This window comes from Camelus bactrianus, unplaced genomic scaffold (genome assembly GCF_048773025.1).
Source record: "Camelus bactrianus isolate YW-2024 breed Bactrian camel unplaced genomic scaffold, ASM4877302v1 HiC_scaffold_154, whole genome shotgun sequence".
NCBI classification, from domain to species: domain Eukaryota; kingdom Metazoa; phylum Chordata; class Mammalia; order Artiodactyla; family Camelidae; genus Camelus; species Camelus bactrianus.
Genome location: NW_027413924.1, coordinates 973025 through 989304, shown reverse-complemented (window position 1 = coordinate 989304; position 16280 = coordinate 973025).

The following is a 16280-nucleotide window of genomic DNA, read 5'->3' as shown; positions in this document are numbered from 1 at the left end:
GCTCGGGCGAGCGCGCCGGAGCGGGGCGCGGCGGCGGGGGACGACGGGCCCTCGCCCGCACGCGACGACGCCCGCGGGCGGGCGGGCGGGCGGCAGACACGGTGAGGGGCCGCGGCGGGCCCGGGAAGCGAAACGCGCCGGGGCGCGGCCCGGGGGACGGGCGGACGGAGCGGACGGGGGAAAGGACGGACAGAGAGAGGACACGAACGACGAGCGAGGCAGCGGCCCACGGCCGGCGCGCCCGCGGACGGGCAACGCCGCCTGGAAGCCGGTAAGCGGGAGAGGAGGGCCGTGGAGCCACCGCCAGGGGCCCGCGCCGGAAACCCAGACGCGAGTCGGCCGCCGGGGTGCGACACGGGGTCTCACCGCCACGGGCCCTCCGGCACAGGGGCGGCCCCGCGGCACCCAAGGCGCGCCGACTGGCCCTCTCCTCGGCACCCTCACGGGGGGCCCAACGGCCACCCTCGCCCGACACCGCAGGGCCTCAGGACGGCCCACCGCAAGGCTCTCCCGCCGCACGGGCCGGCGCTGCCCCGCCCCGCCCCGACGCGCACCCAAACAAACGTTCGCGCCGTGCCGAAGCACCCCACCTCCCCCCGTCGGGTCCGACGACGCTTCACCCGGGGCCGCCTCCAGGGGAGGGACAGCACCCCACAACGCGGTGAGGCCACGTTCTGGTCCCAGGACGGGGGGGGGTCGGCGGGGGAAAGGCTCGGCGCGGGCGGCCATCGGTCCTGGCAGGGCAGGGGAGGGCCGGCGGCGGCGACGAGGAGGGGCCGCTCGCGCGCAAGAGCGACGGCCGGCAGGGGTCGTGGGTGCGGGCGGGCACCCACCCAGGGAAGGGGAAATCTCGAGACACGACCGGGCCGCCGGGGAAACCACCGCGGGATCCCACCACCCCCACACGTGGGGGCGGCCCCGCGACGCCCAGGACGCCGGCCGGCCTCAGCCAACCCTCGGCGGTTCCTCCCACACCCCGGCCCCGCTCGCCGCCGGGACTCGCGCGCAGCAGGCTAAACACCCCCATTCCAGAGGGTAGCCCCTTCCACTCGCTCACTCGTCCGTCTGCGTCTCGTCTGTCCGTCCACCACCGCCACCCAGCTTCGTCTGGCTCGCCCCCAGGCCTCGCGGCCCGGGGAAACGCTGCCGAGCGAGGCGGCCCGACCCGTGGCCCACGCACCGCCACCGGTGGCTGCGTCTCGGGACCGGAACAGGTGGGGTGGCTCCTCGCGGCGCGGAGACTGGTGGGGGGGGCCCAAGTCGGGGTGGACCGCCTTCCCCCTCCCCCCACGGCACGCGCCGGGGAGGCCAAGCCCGCGCACACGCACGCGCGCGCTCGCACGGCCCCGCGCCAGACGCCGGGCCCGGCCCGGCGGAACCCTCCCCCGACTCGGAGGGGGGAGGCGCGGGCCACAGCAGGCCAAGAACAGCACTCGGCCCCACCGCGGGGCCAGCGCAGCCCACACGCCAAAGCGACGGGGCCCTGCCCACACGCCGCGGCAGTCGCTCCCCGTGGAGAGTGACTGCACGCTCTGGATGGAGGAGCGGCGGCTGGGGGGTCCGGTGCCCCCAAGGCTCCCCTCTCAGATCGCTAGAGAAGGCTTTCTCACCGAGGGCGCATCGCCCCCCACCCAGCGTGCCCCGTTCAGGCCTACGGAAGCCCTCCGACGTGTACGCCAGCGCTCGGCTGGGCAGGAGGGGTCTGCGGTAGGGGTAAGCAGCGGGCCAAGAAGCGAGCGCTCGCGGTCGGGACCGGGGAGAACCCGTGCGTGCCACCTCGCGAGGAGACGCACCCAAGACCGCGTGGGGACGGGACAGACGCCCGCCCCCCACCGGCACATCACCCGGCCCCACCACGATCGCTCCCACGCCCGGGCGCGAACCCCGCTGAGGGGGACCCACCCGGCGTGCGCCCGGCCACGTCAGTCCCCCCCCCGGTACAGGGTGAGGACTGACGTTCAGGAGGCGGCCCCGGCCCCACCGAGGGTGGGGAGCGGCCACGCCTCGCTTACCGTCTCGACCCCTCCCCCACGCCTCAAGAGAGGCGCTCGGGAGACACGACCACCGCAGGGGTTACACGAGAGGACTCGCTGGGGACGGGAAGCGATGCCGCCGCTCGGCCTCGGGCACCTGAGGGACAACCTGGAGCGCTCCAGGGGCACCGCAGAGGACCAAGGCGAGACACGCTCACACCCCGACGAGGGGGTACGTGGCGTGGCGGCGGGGCAGCCCTCCCCCCGCCGCGGGGGAGGGCCGCTCGCGAGACAGGACGCCGAGCAGGCGAGGAGGCGAGAGTGTCTGCCGCGTCACAAGACCCCGGCCCCGCCGACACCACAAGGCACGGGAGACCGAGGTCGGGCCGGAGTCCGCACCCCTGCCTTCCCCCCGCCACCCACGGGCGGCAGAGGAGAGGCGAGGGGCCCGCAGGCAGAACGAGAAGAGAAGCCACGTTCGCCATGAACGTCCCCGTCCCTCGTCTGGCGCGGCTTAGGCCCGGCCCGGGGGAGCATGACTTCACCACATCGATCAGGTGAGTGAGTGAGCGAGCGAGCGAGCGAGCCAGCCATGTGGGGCAGGGAGGCCCCAGAGGGGAGGGCCCGGCGAGGACAACCACCAGAGGGGCCTGCTTCAGCCTCGCCAGGCGCCACCCACTCCTCAGTCCTCTCCGAGGAGAGCGGCCAACGACCCCAGGCGGGGAATGCCTGACACGCGGCACGGAGCCTACGGGGGTGGGGTCGTGCCGGCCACCACCGGGTGCCTGCGGCGGGGAGCGCACGGGGTAAAAGACCCACGCCGCCACCTCACCCCACCGCCCTCGGGCCACCAGAGACCGGAGGTGGCACCACGGGCCACGTCAGCCGGACGCACACACGAGAGCCGGCGCGCAGGCCCGGGCGGGCGGCTCAAGTGTCAGAAGCGGAGTCGGCTACCAGGCCAGGGCTCACGCAGAGAGAAGCCCAGAGCCCCGCACGCGTCCGGAGACCCAACACTCGGTGACAGACACCGAGGAAGACCGTGTCAGCACCTATCTGCTGGCAGAAAATGCCCAACACGACAGGAAAAATGACAGCGCCCAGAAACGGGGCGGGTCCACGATTTGCAAGGGGGGACCCCGGGACCTCGGTCCGGCCACCTGCCCCCAGCCCTACCCCCATAAATGGCAGCCCCGAAGCTCTCGGGGGCCATCTGATCGACCGGGGTGGGGGGGTTGGTAGGGGGAGGGGAGAGGGGAGAGGGGAGGGGGATTAGGAGGAGGCTTAGGAGGAGAAGTGGGAATGGGAATGGGAATGGGAATGGGAAGGGACGAGAGGGAGACGGGATCAGGCCGGGGACGCCCTGCCCTTTTCTCGCCCGCGTGGCCGGGGACTCGGGGAGATGCCACAGAGGCGCCTCCGACGAGAGGGCCCCCCACGAGGGACCGCTCCCGAGCACCGGGCCCCGGGCCGGGGAAAGCCTGCCTCCCCCACATCCCTCGCAGGACGCCCCCGTGCCGGTCCCCGAGTCCGGATGAAGTCTCGGTCCCTCCAACGCCACCGGAACCCACGCGGGCAGGCTTACGGGCCGGGGGGCACCCCCTCCCAGGCCTCCCGCGCCAACAGGGGCCGGCCCAGCCACGTCTCCGGATCCATCGGGACTCAGAAAACATTTCATCCAAGGAGGCGCCTCCGACGACCGGGAACCCCAGCGCGCCCGTCCCCGGCCTCACCGCACTGGGCCCGGGCCGCTCCTCGCCTCAGGAGCAGTCGTCCAAGGGACGCAGACGAGGGCCTGACCACCTAGCCGCCGGCGGCCCGGGCGCGGGACACTCTCTCCCTTTCCCCCGCGGCGGCAAGGCGCAGGCCGTGTCCGATCGGCTCGGGTCGGTCTCCGCGGCTGGAGGGGCACAGGCGGATGCTGGTCGACCAGGCCAGGCCACACGGCTTCCCCCGGCACACGAGATCCCGGGAGCGCGGCGACAGTCACCCCCTCATCATCCTGCGAGTCCAATCTGCGCCGAGAGCAGGACGCGCCCGCGGCTCAGCGCCACGGGGACTGTCACCGCCGGTGTCGCCAGCCTCCCCGAAGACTGCCTCGGGCCCCGCCGCCGAGCCCCATCCCTTGCCGAGGTCGCCGACGCTCGGGAGAAGAGGGACAATCTCAGAGCGGCAGCCAGATGGCGCCCGACAACCGTCGCCAACGTCCCCGGAACCGATCCCGACCGCCGCCGGCCGCCCAAACGCCCGAGCTCGTCCCGGACTGAGGCGCCGGGCGGCCCCGTGGCGTCCGCCTCGGAGCCCGCTCACCCTCGTCACGGCACGGCACGGCACGGCACGACACGAGGCGACACGACGCGACGCGGCGCGACGCGACCCCGGCAACAGATCAGGGCGGGGAGGACGGAGGGAGCCGGGGTTTGGCAAGACACGGCCGGCCGGGCGGCTGCCGCGAAGGGGACGCGCTCCCCACGCGATTCCCCGGGCGGGGGAGATCACACGGACACGCCGGCGGGGCCGGGGCCGACGCCGCGGGTGGCCCAGAGCGACCAGGACGAGATCCCGGGTTCCCGGGTGGGAGGTTGGGAAGGGGAGGAGGGGAAGAGGGAGGGAAGGCGGGGGCTGGCAAACCGAAAGCAGGCGAGCGCTCAGAGAACAACGCAGGAATCGGCTTTGGAGTCCGTCCTCTCGAATGCGGGAGGTCTTTCGAAAGCAGACAGGCAAAGCCCAGAAGCTAGAAAAGAAAGGATGAAGACCGCGAACCCCATCGAAGCGGAAAGAAAAATCGATCTCGGCACAGATCGCGACAAAGCCCAAAGACAACAAACGGGCGCCTGGGGAAAACGCACTCGCGGTCGGTCGTGAGAACACGGACGTCAGCACGGCTGACCACAACCGCAGGAAGGAGGAGGGAAAACAAAAAAATGCGGGCGGGGGTTCGGGGGGGCGAGTCGATAGCCACCCGCTCGGTAAATCGAGGTTCAGTGCATCTACACAGAGCAACACTGTGCATGCGCATCCGCGTGTCTGGGTGTGCGTGTGTGTGTCGGTGCGTGTGTTTGACACAGTCAACGTGGACAAGGAAACTGTAGCCCCATCCGAAAAAAAAAAAAGAAAGAAAAGAAAGAAAGAAAAGAAAGAAAGGAAAGAAAGAAAGGAAAGAAAGAAAGGAAGAAAGGAAGAAAGGAAGAAAGAAAGAAAGGAAGAAAGAAAGAAAGAAAGAAAGAAAGAAAGAAAGAAAGAAAGAAAGAAAGAAAGAAAGAAAGAAAGAAAGAAAGAAAGAAAGAAAGAAAGAAAGAAAGAAAGAAAGAAAGAAAGAAAGAAAGAAAGAAAGAAAGAAAGAAAGAAAGAAAGAAAGAAAACATGAAAACAAACGACAAAACCCACCACCAAAGGGAAATCAAGTTGTAGAACTACTCTGGGGTTTAAAAACAAAAACAAAAACACCGTAGAAAAAGCACAACCGCAGCCCATCAGGGGTTCCTCTCCTCAACAGTCCAAGAACTCGGTCAACTCCACCTCCTAGAAGCCAGAAAACCAGGGATGAAACACGCGCAGGAGACCCAAACGGACGTTTTCAGTTTAAAAGAAAAAAAAAATAATTTTTTTCCTCCCCCAAATGGGGGAGGGGGCGAGGGGGAGGATGGAGCGTAGAACTCAGCGGCAGAGTGCCTGCCCAGCACGCGCAAGGTCCAGGGTTCGATCTTCAGGACTTCCGTTCAAGTCAATAAGGAAGTCGGTAAGTCAGGCAATCACTAAGTCAGGCAACAAACCAGCAAAAGAAACGAATTACCTCCCCTCCCCGAATAAACAAACAACCACCGAAAGCAACAACAGCAGCAAGAACCAAAAAAAAAAAAAAAAAAAAAAAAAAAAAAAAGGCCTAAATAAATAAATAAATGTAAGTAAGTAAATAAATAAATAAATAAGTAAACAAACAAACACAATTTTAAAAAGGGGAAAACGCACGCATTTCCGTTTCTAAGAGATATCCGGACAGGCCCAGAACCTGGAATCTCGACAGCAAGTTCCAAAAACAAGCAGAAAGTGCCTGCTCCTGACGGAACACGTGATAGAGACCACCGTTCGAGATGGGGCCGGGTGGGCGGGCTGGCGGGCGGACACAGAGCTCTCGACTCATACCTGACAGAATCCGCTCTCCGACAGAAGACAGAAGGCAACACGGAACAGGGGTTGGTGGTGGGGGCGAGGGGGAGAGGGCGAAACGGAGGTGGAGGAAAGCCATTAGGGAAAACAGGACAGAAGTCCCTCAAAACATTCCACAGAAAACTCCTGGAAGACCCGGCAGTTCCACTACGGGCCCGCGGATGGACGAATGGACAGTGCCACGTGGTCTGGAGAGACCTACACCTAGAGGGGATGATGTTAACTAAGTGACTTAAGTCCGAGAGGGATGTTGTCACTTCGAGGCAGAATCCCCAAGACAATACGCAGGAACACATGCAAGGAAGCTGAAACAGGCTCATGGATACCAAGAAGGAACAATGAGTGCAATGGGTGAGGGAGAGGAAAAAGTACAAGCTTCCAGTTAACTCCAATTAATAAATACACAAATTACGGGAGGTCATGGACAGCAGGGCGAGTAGAGTCAATCCATACTATTGTCATGACGCTGTCCGGTGACGGATCCGTAACCAGACTCACCACGGTGATCATCGTGGAACATGGAAGAATCCCGAATCGCTATGTTGGACACGTGAAAACGGACATCCCATTGTCAGGTCAATTATGAGAGAGAGTAGGAGAGAGAGAGACAGAGAGAGAGAGAGAGAGAGAGAGAAAATTCTCACTGTCTTACCGGGAAAAAAAAAAAAAAAAAAAAGAGTTCAGTGAGATAAAGAGTGGATGTAGGTGAGGGCAATAGGTGGAGGAGATGAAAACCACGACGGCGACACATGTGCGGCATCCCACACGGTGGCAGTGCAGTGTGATCCTATGCATGCTCAGCTGTCTCCTAGCCACCTCCAAGTTGACATCCAGGGTCATCCTTTTAGGTTTCGTGGCTGCACTTTCGTCTGTCTCGGGCAATACTCTCCCTTGATTTTCCATGGGGGAAGGGAGGTGGGGTGGCCGGGCGGGCCACACCACGACACACCGCGTCGCGCGTGACCTGGAAAACAGATACACACCCGCCCACCACCCACGGGCTCCGAAATCGGTCACTGGTCACGACGCACACTTCGTCGGTCCCTTACGGAGCGATGGCGGACCAAACAGGCAGCGGCCAACTTTGTCGTGCACACAATGACGGTTCGTCCCTTGTGGAAACAAACTGATGACGAGACAGCGTGGTCAGGGGGCGGGTGTCCTTTCAGGAAGACAGAGTCATTGAAAGTCCCGCACACGGGAACTGTGCCAAGGGAGATCTCCATCACCCTACCCAACCCTGATCCAAATTCTCGTTCGGGCAGCTAAGGGTCAAGGTCAAAGTTTCTTTCTTCCCGGGGCAGGGGTCCTTTTGGGCCTCGATGGTTGTTCAACTGGAGAGATCGCCCTTGGGCTGCATATACACTTCGGGGTGGTCCATAGGGTTCCATGACAGTCCCGCCACCAGGCAGGTGGTTCCACCTGATGAAACCGGTCTGGTCTTTCGTTCCAGGAAGACAAAGGTCCGTGGCTGAAGCCAACGAGAAACCCAGGGTGTGAGTCCGGAGCGCCACCAGTCAGGAAGATGTCTAGGCGTCGGGCTCGAAGAGGCTCGGGTGGCCTGAAAAACGCATGCGGGTTCAGGTCCACTTTCTGAGTGGCCTCCACAGCAACGGGCAGGAGGAGGGTCTCGAGAGGGGACACGGCAGTGACCTCTCTCCAGCAGATGTCCAGCTGCTCAGCCCGGCTCGGCGGGGCTTCAGGGAAAGGGCGGCTTTGGTTCTCGAGGATGCCAAGTCCAAAGCGGGAGAACCATGGGCAACGGGAGTCGGAAGAGCGTTGGCCAACCATCGGAGAAAACTCGAAGCACGCGTGACGTGGCCCAGCGTATCAGTGGAAGGCGGGGCGGGACGGGGAGGGGAGGGGGAGGGTGGCGGGAAGCACGCAAAGATGATGACACAGAACCGCATTCTCATCTCTATCACGCTGTACGAGAGTTTCCACTGAGACATGCTCCCCTTCCCCTGGTCTCTCCAAGGACGCGCATTTCTACCAAAAAATCACCCCCATTCAGACTTGTCGGCTGGCCAGATCAGCATACTTCCACGAAATTCGGCCTGAAGAGGGACAGACGTCCACGAAGCATAGCCATCGCCCCTAGAGGCTCTCGGACACCCGCTCTGCTGGAACGTTTCCTAAGGACGGCAGACGAAGACGGTCTCCACATGCTTTCCAGGAGACGTTCCTCAGAACGAGACCGTGACTGTTCCGAAGCCCAAATCGGTCACAGCAAATGTTCACGAGGAAGTCACGGTGAACCATCTGGGACACCAGTCTTTCCCAACCGGTCCACGTAGGGACACGATTTGGTCCTAGCCAGAAACAGACACTTTCTCCTCACAGCATCCTTTTATTTTAATTTAATTTAATTTATTTTATTTTATTTTATTTTATTTTATTTTATTTTATTCTGTTTCATTTTGTTTTGTTTTATTGTATTGTATTGTATTGTATTGTATTGTATGTTTACATATGTACGTATGTAAGTAAGTATGTATGTATTCCGGTCTGTCTGTCTGTCTGTAGGTCCATCCATCCTCCGAAGGTATACCAGTCATGTCGGCCAACACACTGACAGATCTCGAGTCTTTTCTGTCAGAAAGATATTAAAGCACGTCCCCTTCGACTCATGGAGCCAGGAACGAACGCTTCCGTATCTCATCTTCTTTGGAAACGATCTAAACATTCCAGGGACGTCGCCAGATGCTTCAGTTGCAAGGGACCAAAAACTACGTGGAGGAGGCACCAATTTTTCAGAGATGGACCGCCTCCCACACACACACACACACACTACCCCCTCGGACTGCTTGGGGTGTGAACACTTCCTGAGACTTGAGACCGAGCCAACCATCGCTCCCAGACTCTTTTTTTTTTTTTTTTTTTTTTTTCCTGGCTGACACGTTTCATGACAGAGATAACCCACAGGAACTTAATGGATTCGGGGTAAACCTAGGGAGGCGAAAAGTTTCACCTCGAATGCTGCTCGTCACAATCAAGACATGGCTCTTTTCACGAGACCGATCCCTTGACATTTGCTTTTCTGGATGAAAGGATCTGTCCTAGATCATGTCAACCTGAAGGAAAACATTTGGGTTCCTTCCTGTTCGCATTCCCTGCCTGCATGTTCCCTTGAAAACCAGTTCCATAGAGCTCTTTCATGAATGAACTCTGGCAAGTGTATGTGGAGGAAGAAACATGCCAGGCCTACAAGCCGGGGACATACACAAGTGCCTACATGCATACATGCATACATGGGACCGAGCCCTTTCCAGATCCTTGGACGGCAGTACCATAGAAATGAGGATGGCTTCCACAAGACTCTCAGGCAAGCCAAGCTCTTTTGCGAAAGCGATAGCTTGTGCACAAAGGAGAAGGTGGCATGAGGGGAGAGGGAGGGGGAGTGCCAGCTCCCTGAGCAGCAGGGGCCATGCTTTTCTACCTAAAGGAAGGGCTTTGTCTCAGGATCACTGATCACTTCCACAAATCATCCGATATCTTGGATCGGCCGCAGGCGGCTCCAGGGTGAAGAGCCATCGCCCCAGGCTCTGTGGGGAATAGAGAAGACTTCCGTGAGGGGAAAGAAACGCATGAGAATTTTCTGCAAGAAAGCTCAGGAACAGATAATGTAAACACGGAGAGTTGAGCTTCCTGTCTCGTGACAACTAGGTCTACTGGGTCATGTCACAGAGAGCAAGCGAATCCTTTATTCCCCTGAGCCTTTTTCTTTTTCTTTCTCTATCTTTCTTTGTTCTTTGTTCCCTTTAGAGTGTGTGTGTGTGTGTGTGTGTGTGTGTGTGTGTGTGTGTGTGTGTGTGTGTGTGTGTCTGTGTCTGTGTCTGTGTGTGTGTGTCTGTGTGTGTGTCTGTGTGTGTCTCTGAAACTCAGGTACTGCCCTGTCTCATACAGACGAGACCAGCAGATCGACATGACCAGAGATTTTGTAGCTTTCATTTAAAAACTATAGGTCACTCACGAGTCGGGTAGGACGGGTGCTGCGTCCAGCGCAGCTCGGGACCGTGTCTGAGGACGGGCGACGCAAGAATTAAGAAACAAAGAGACCAAGTAAAGAGCGAAAATGGGACCAGGGGACTCAAGGTCTCGTGGATCTAGAGTGCCAAAAGCCTGGTCGACATCCTGTTTATTGGGAGTATACGGCTCAGGGAAAAAAAAAAGAAATGCGATCAAAGAGGTGGGGCTTTAGATATTTCATGCCAGAAGCACGAAGTTCTGCTTGCTGGCTAACTGATTCATTTCAGGCCTATCCCTTCCAGGAACAATCACCCTCCTCGGGGGATGCAAAATTTCTAAGTGTATCCTGTGATTGCCTCTGGGACATCTCGAGATAGCAAATATTTCCCCGGGGTTAAACCACATGCTTTCCTGCCAGAACCAAGTTCTGTTAATGGATGATCTGGCTTCCCATGACCGTCCATTGTTTTACCCTAAGGAAATATCTGCCATCTGTTGCGCCCTCACGGTCAATCTCAGGATTGCCCCTCACACAATTTCTTGAGCATCATACATGTTATAGGTCATCGACTGTGTAAAACATGAAAACAAAGCAGGCGTGTGCATTTTTAAGCAAGTAAGTGTGAATGTAAGATTTTACGCTCATGGAAATGCTGGTGCAGCTTGGTTTCTAGTTGCTGGTTCTCCAGCAGCTTGTTTCCCAGCAGACGCGTAGGACACTAGAGAACCCACTCACTCAGAAAGAACCGATGGGACGGGTAAGGTTTTTCGGCTCAGAGGGTGAAAGCTTTTAAACTCTGTGTGGAAAAAAGACGTTTCAGGTGTATATTTCTCCTTAAGAAGGCTGCGAATTAGAGTTTCGACGAGGGAGACCACGCAGCAGTGTGTACGTTTAAAAAGGCCTCCGCGTGCCCCTCCCCACCCTTTTTTGTTTGTTTGTTTCTTCCATTCGGTTTCAGGTTCTACCTGATTCAGCCCCCTGGCCTCAGTCTCTGGCCACTGTGGGCTATGCAGACAGACGTTTCTGACGTTGTCGAGATGGACAAGATAAGGAGGGTTCCCCCCAGAGAACTGGGCCGCTGCTTCTATGAGATCAAAAAGCTGACCTACTCATCCAGTTCTATGTTTAGAAATTTGCTCCTTTCTGGGAAAGCGTAGAGCTCTGCGGTAGAGTGCGTGCTCAGCATGCACAAGGCCTTGGGCTCAGTCCCCAGTACCACCACTGAAAACGTATAATAAATCTAAATAATTAATTGAAACGTAGATAAAGACACCTAATGACCCGTCCCCCCTCCAAAAAGATAAAAACTTCTTGTTAAAAAATTTTTTTTTATTTTATTTTTTTATTTTTTTAGTTAAAAAGGCAGGAGGAGGACGAGGACGAGGACGAGGACGAGGAGGACGAGGATGAGGAGGAGAAATTAGCTTCTTTCCAACAAGGAGATTTCCAGGTCAAATGGAGAGCCAAATATTTCTATGTTCTAAAACTTCAGCTTTCCACGTATCCTGGCGTCAAAACGTCGGCACGGGTAAAGATTGTTCATCATTCTGTGACTATGCACTTCCTGCATTTTGGAGTGTTCATCTGTCCTTTCTCTTAGGAATAGATGATCATCAGAAATAGCAGTTCTGTTGATTAAACCCCCTTTTAACATATCGTTGTTTCCTGGTCACTAAAGTTACCTAATAATCACTTCACAGTCTATGGAAGTCAAATCATTGTGCTGTACACCCGAAACTGATAGAGGGCTGTATGTCAAACCTATGTCAATAAAACTGAAAAAAGAAAAGAAGAAGAAGAAAAGAAAAGTCTGCTTGCTCGGGGCATCCGGTAAAGGCCCTCTTTCTGAGCGCACAAGTCAACCTCGGGCCGATTCACCCTGTCCCTGAAGAAGGGCAAAAATCCTCCACTCTATCTCCCGTTAGGTCCCGGACACTAGCCAGAGTTCCTCCTCCCTCAACCCCCACCCCGTTCCTGCGTCACACTGTGTGGGCTCAGGCACACAACCTATCGCTTTCCTTTAGCGTGTGGAATGAATATCGCCCGAAGGGAATTTCCTTTGTTGTCGTTTAAATAAACTGACGTGTTAATAAGCGCTCTGGAGGGACACATTCCCTTTGACCTGATCAGCCATAGTGACATCCCATGACCCAGGAATGTACAATATCATGGATTGGAAAGGATCTTAGAATTCAGAAATCATGGTGACGTGGGTCTGATGACCTAGCTGGCTCCATACAAACCAAGAGATGAAGGTGCCCAACGTTTTCACTCGATGCTGCCTAAGTTCTTGACAGTCACTTTAAAAAAGGAAAAGGAAAATTTGCATGGCACGCTTAGTTTTGAGAATGCTATCTGACTGCATGGTGGAACGCAAGGAAAAGCCGTGACGCTCGCCCACGGTATCGAGAGAAACGCAGAACCGTGTTTCTGGTAGCTTTCTTCAACGCTGCGCAAAGGCGGGAGCGACCGCTACCTCACGCAGAGGAGGAGAGGACGGGTTTCTCGGCCCCGTCACGCAATGCCAGGCAGAAGAAGCCTTCTCCGATGAGACAGAAGCGTGTCAAAGCGCATCCCTGCGTCGAAGGCTTCGGTTTCCCGGGGAAGGGGGTCGAGCCGAGGGACCCAGGCCCCCACGTCAGTCAGTCTTTCACTGGATTCACTGGCCTCGCTGTTACTCCTCAGCGATGGCCCCTCAGATTGCTCTCGTGTGTCTTTACCTTCTGGCTTTAGGAAGGACTTTAAACTTCGGCTGAGGGGCGGGACACCCAGAAGGGTTCTTTCAGTTCACCCCATCTTAGGTATTGCCATATCCAACACGTTGGTTTTCATCCCATCGTGGACCTACCTACCGGAGAGTTTCGCGGCTTAAAAGTCCCCTGTGCTCCACCTATTCATCAACAACCCCCCGCCACAACACACACACACCCGCACACACACACACCCACACAGACAACCTTCACCACCACCACCCCCGACCCCACTCATCTTTTCACCCTCTCTGGGGCTTTTGCCCTTTTGAGAATGAATGTCATCCAGAGCCGGTACCCTACAGGATGCCACCTTTTCAGATTGGCTTCTTTCAGGGAGTCAGGGGCACGCAGAAACGGCCCCGCCTGTCTCCCACAGGTCTCTCGGCTCCACGGGTCCCTGGTTTCCTTTTTAGAGCCAAATCACATGCTGTGGCACGGACCTAGCCCGGGCTACGTGTCCCTTCACCTCTTGAAGGACGCGTCTGTCCCGGTCGCCTCCACGGTTCCGGCAGTGATGAAGCAAGCCCCTCCACACCCCCACCCCCACCCCGCCCACCGTCCAGGTCCGTCCGCGTTCAGGTTTCCGCGTGGACGGAGCCCCGAGGGCTAGGCCTCAGGGTGAGAGTGGTATGGCGGGTGGCAGGTGGCGCACTGAAGGGTCCCAAATCCGGAGGATGCCGGCAAGGAAGGTCGCCAGGTCAAAACCTTCCTTCCCTCCCTCCGTCTCCTTAGGGTGGATGGCTGGGCCCGTGAATTCAGAGAGGACACGAGACACATGCTGTGAGCCGAGATTTCCAAGCCAGGAGACCTGGTGGAGGGTAAAGAAACGAGTTGATTGGGGGGGGGCGGGGGCGATGGGGGGGGGGCTCTTAGGACTGCAGCCCAGGAGACACAGATGCAAGAAAGAAGCACTGGAAGTGTGTGTCATCAGACTACCCCACGGGGCAAGTGGAGAAGGGGAAACGAAAGAAAACACACCACAAGAGCAAGGCGGGAACTTTGAAACGACCAGGCTGCGGCTAGCAGCTGCTGGCAGATTTGTTTTTGAAACCGGTTGGTGGTGCCCTTGAGCTTGATACAGTTCTGACCACTCATGCCCCCCCTCCCCCCATTGATGCCGGTGTCGGGACCCAGGGGAGGCCACCCCAAACATGTATGTGCCTCCGTGGCACACGGATGGGTTAGAAATGAGAGTGACCGAAGAAGCCGAGGGGCCAGCAGACGCAAGAGGGACCCTCAGACTCTTCTTTCTGTCTCCCTGAAAGCGGGAAATCGATCACTTCCGTGGAGGGTGCCCTCCCTGCATCTGGACTTAGGAAAACACCCTGATCACCCACTGAGAGCCTTCAGGCCCCGGAAGCCTAGAGAAACCAACCAACCTCGTGACTTCTTTCAGGGGCTTCCCCCCCTCCCCAAAACCCAAACTCCGTCTCGATTCTTCACGGACGGGTCACCCAAAACCAAAGGCTCTCAGCCCGGCCCATTTCGCACAAAGGGCTGATTTCTTGTCCTAAAACGGAGAAAAGCTGCCTGCTTCGGGGACACATGAGTGCTTGAATGAAAGACAGTAGGTTCCCTGTCGCTCCTGCTCAACCATCCGTCTGGGGTCCATTTTTGGATCAGTCAAGCCCAGAGAACTCAAGATGTGTAGAGGGAGGGGACAACGTCCCCCTCCCTGAAACAGGACTATGTCTGCAACAAAGTTCCTCCCACTGGCCGTCCAGCTCCATTTTGGATGACTGAATCCTGGTTCACCTCATTTGGGTGTTTTGTTTTTGTTTCTGTTTTTGTTTTTGATTAATAGACTTTATTTCCTAGAGCAGTTTCAGGCTCACAGCAGAATTGAGCAGAAAATACAGAGAGTTCTCACATAGCCCTCCCCACCCACACATATATCCTCCACTCCCCTCAACATCTCTCATCGGTGTGGCCTATTTGGTAAAACTGATGATCCGACATGGACACGTTATTATCCATCAAAGTCCATAGTTTACAGGACGGTTCACTCTTGAGGTTGTACGTTCTATGGGTTTTGACAAATGTACAATGACATGTAGCCACCACTATGGTATCCTACAGAATAATTTCATCGCCTTAAAAATCCCTCACGCTGCATCTGTTCATTCCTCCTTCCCTCCCTCTCCCCAAACCCCTGGATACCATGATCTTTTGATTGTTTCTAGAGCTTTGCCTTTTCCAGGATGTCATTTGGTTGGAATTGTACAGTTGGTAACAATTTTCAGACCGGTTTCTTTGATTTAGTAAGATGTCTTTTAAGTTTCTTCCATGTCTTTCACGGCTTGATAGCTAATTTCCTTGTCTTTCGTTCTTTTTTATTTATTTATTTTTTTAAAATGTTTTTACTGCACATATATTTTTAATTTACATATATGTACTGTTCATTGTTTCCAGGAAGGTTTAGAGCTTTAGCTTTTTAAACTTACATACTTATCAAAGGAATAAAGCCAACCACAAAAGAAGAATGAATTCAAAAAGATACACACACCCTGCTATTAACAGCAACATCATTTATGATTGCCAAGATACGGAAGCATCCTAAGTGCACATCAATATTTGAATAGATAAAGAAGAGGGGACACACACACACACACACACACACACACACACACACACATACACACACGTAATGGAATACAATTCACCCATGAGAAAGAAGGATATTTTGCCATTTGTGGCCCTTCCTTTCCTTTTTTTTTTTCCCCCTCCACTTTAAAAACCAGAATTTTATAACTGGGATAAACACTTCCATTGAGTCAAAAACAGTAAAATGCCAAAAAATAAACTTAATCGAGGAGGTTATCTATACTCCAGAATCTGAAATGACACAAAGAAATGGAAAGATGCCTTGTGCTCTTGCATTGGAAGAATCAATACTATCAACATGGCCACACTATCCAAAGCAATCCGCAGGTTCCATGCAACCCCTGTCAAAATACTCACGACATTCCTCACAGAACTAGAACAAACAATTTCAAAATTTTTAAGGAACAACGGAAGACCCTAAACAGGCAAAGCAATCTTTCGAAGGTCTCCTCTCCCTCCCTCCCTCCCTCTCTCTCTCTCTCTCTTTCTCTCTCTCTCTCTCTCTCTCTCTCTCTCTCTCTCTCTCTCTCTCCCCCCCCTCTCTCCCCCTCTCTCTCTCTCCCTCTCTCCCCCCCTCCCTTTCTCTGTCATCTTTTTGGTCTCTTTCCTTAGGATTTGATGACTTGAGACCATCCTTTATCATTCCTTGTAAAGCCGGCTTGATGGTGCTGAAATCTTGTAGCTTTTGTTTATCTGTGAAGCTTTTGATTTCTCCCTCAAATCTGAACGAGAGCCTTGCTGAATAGAGTATTCTTACCTGTCAGTTTTCCCCTTTCATCACTTTAAGTATGTTGTGCCACCCACTTCTGGCCT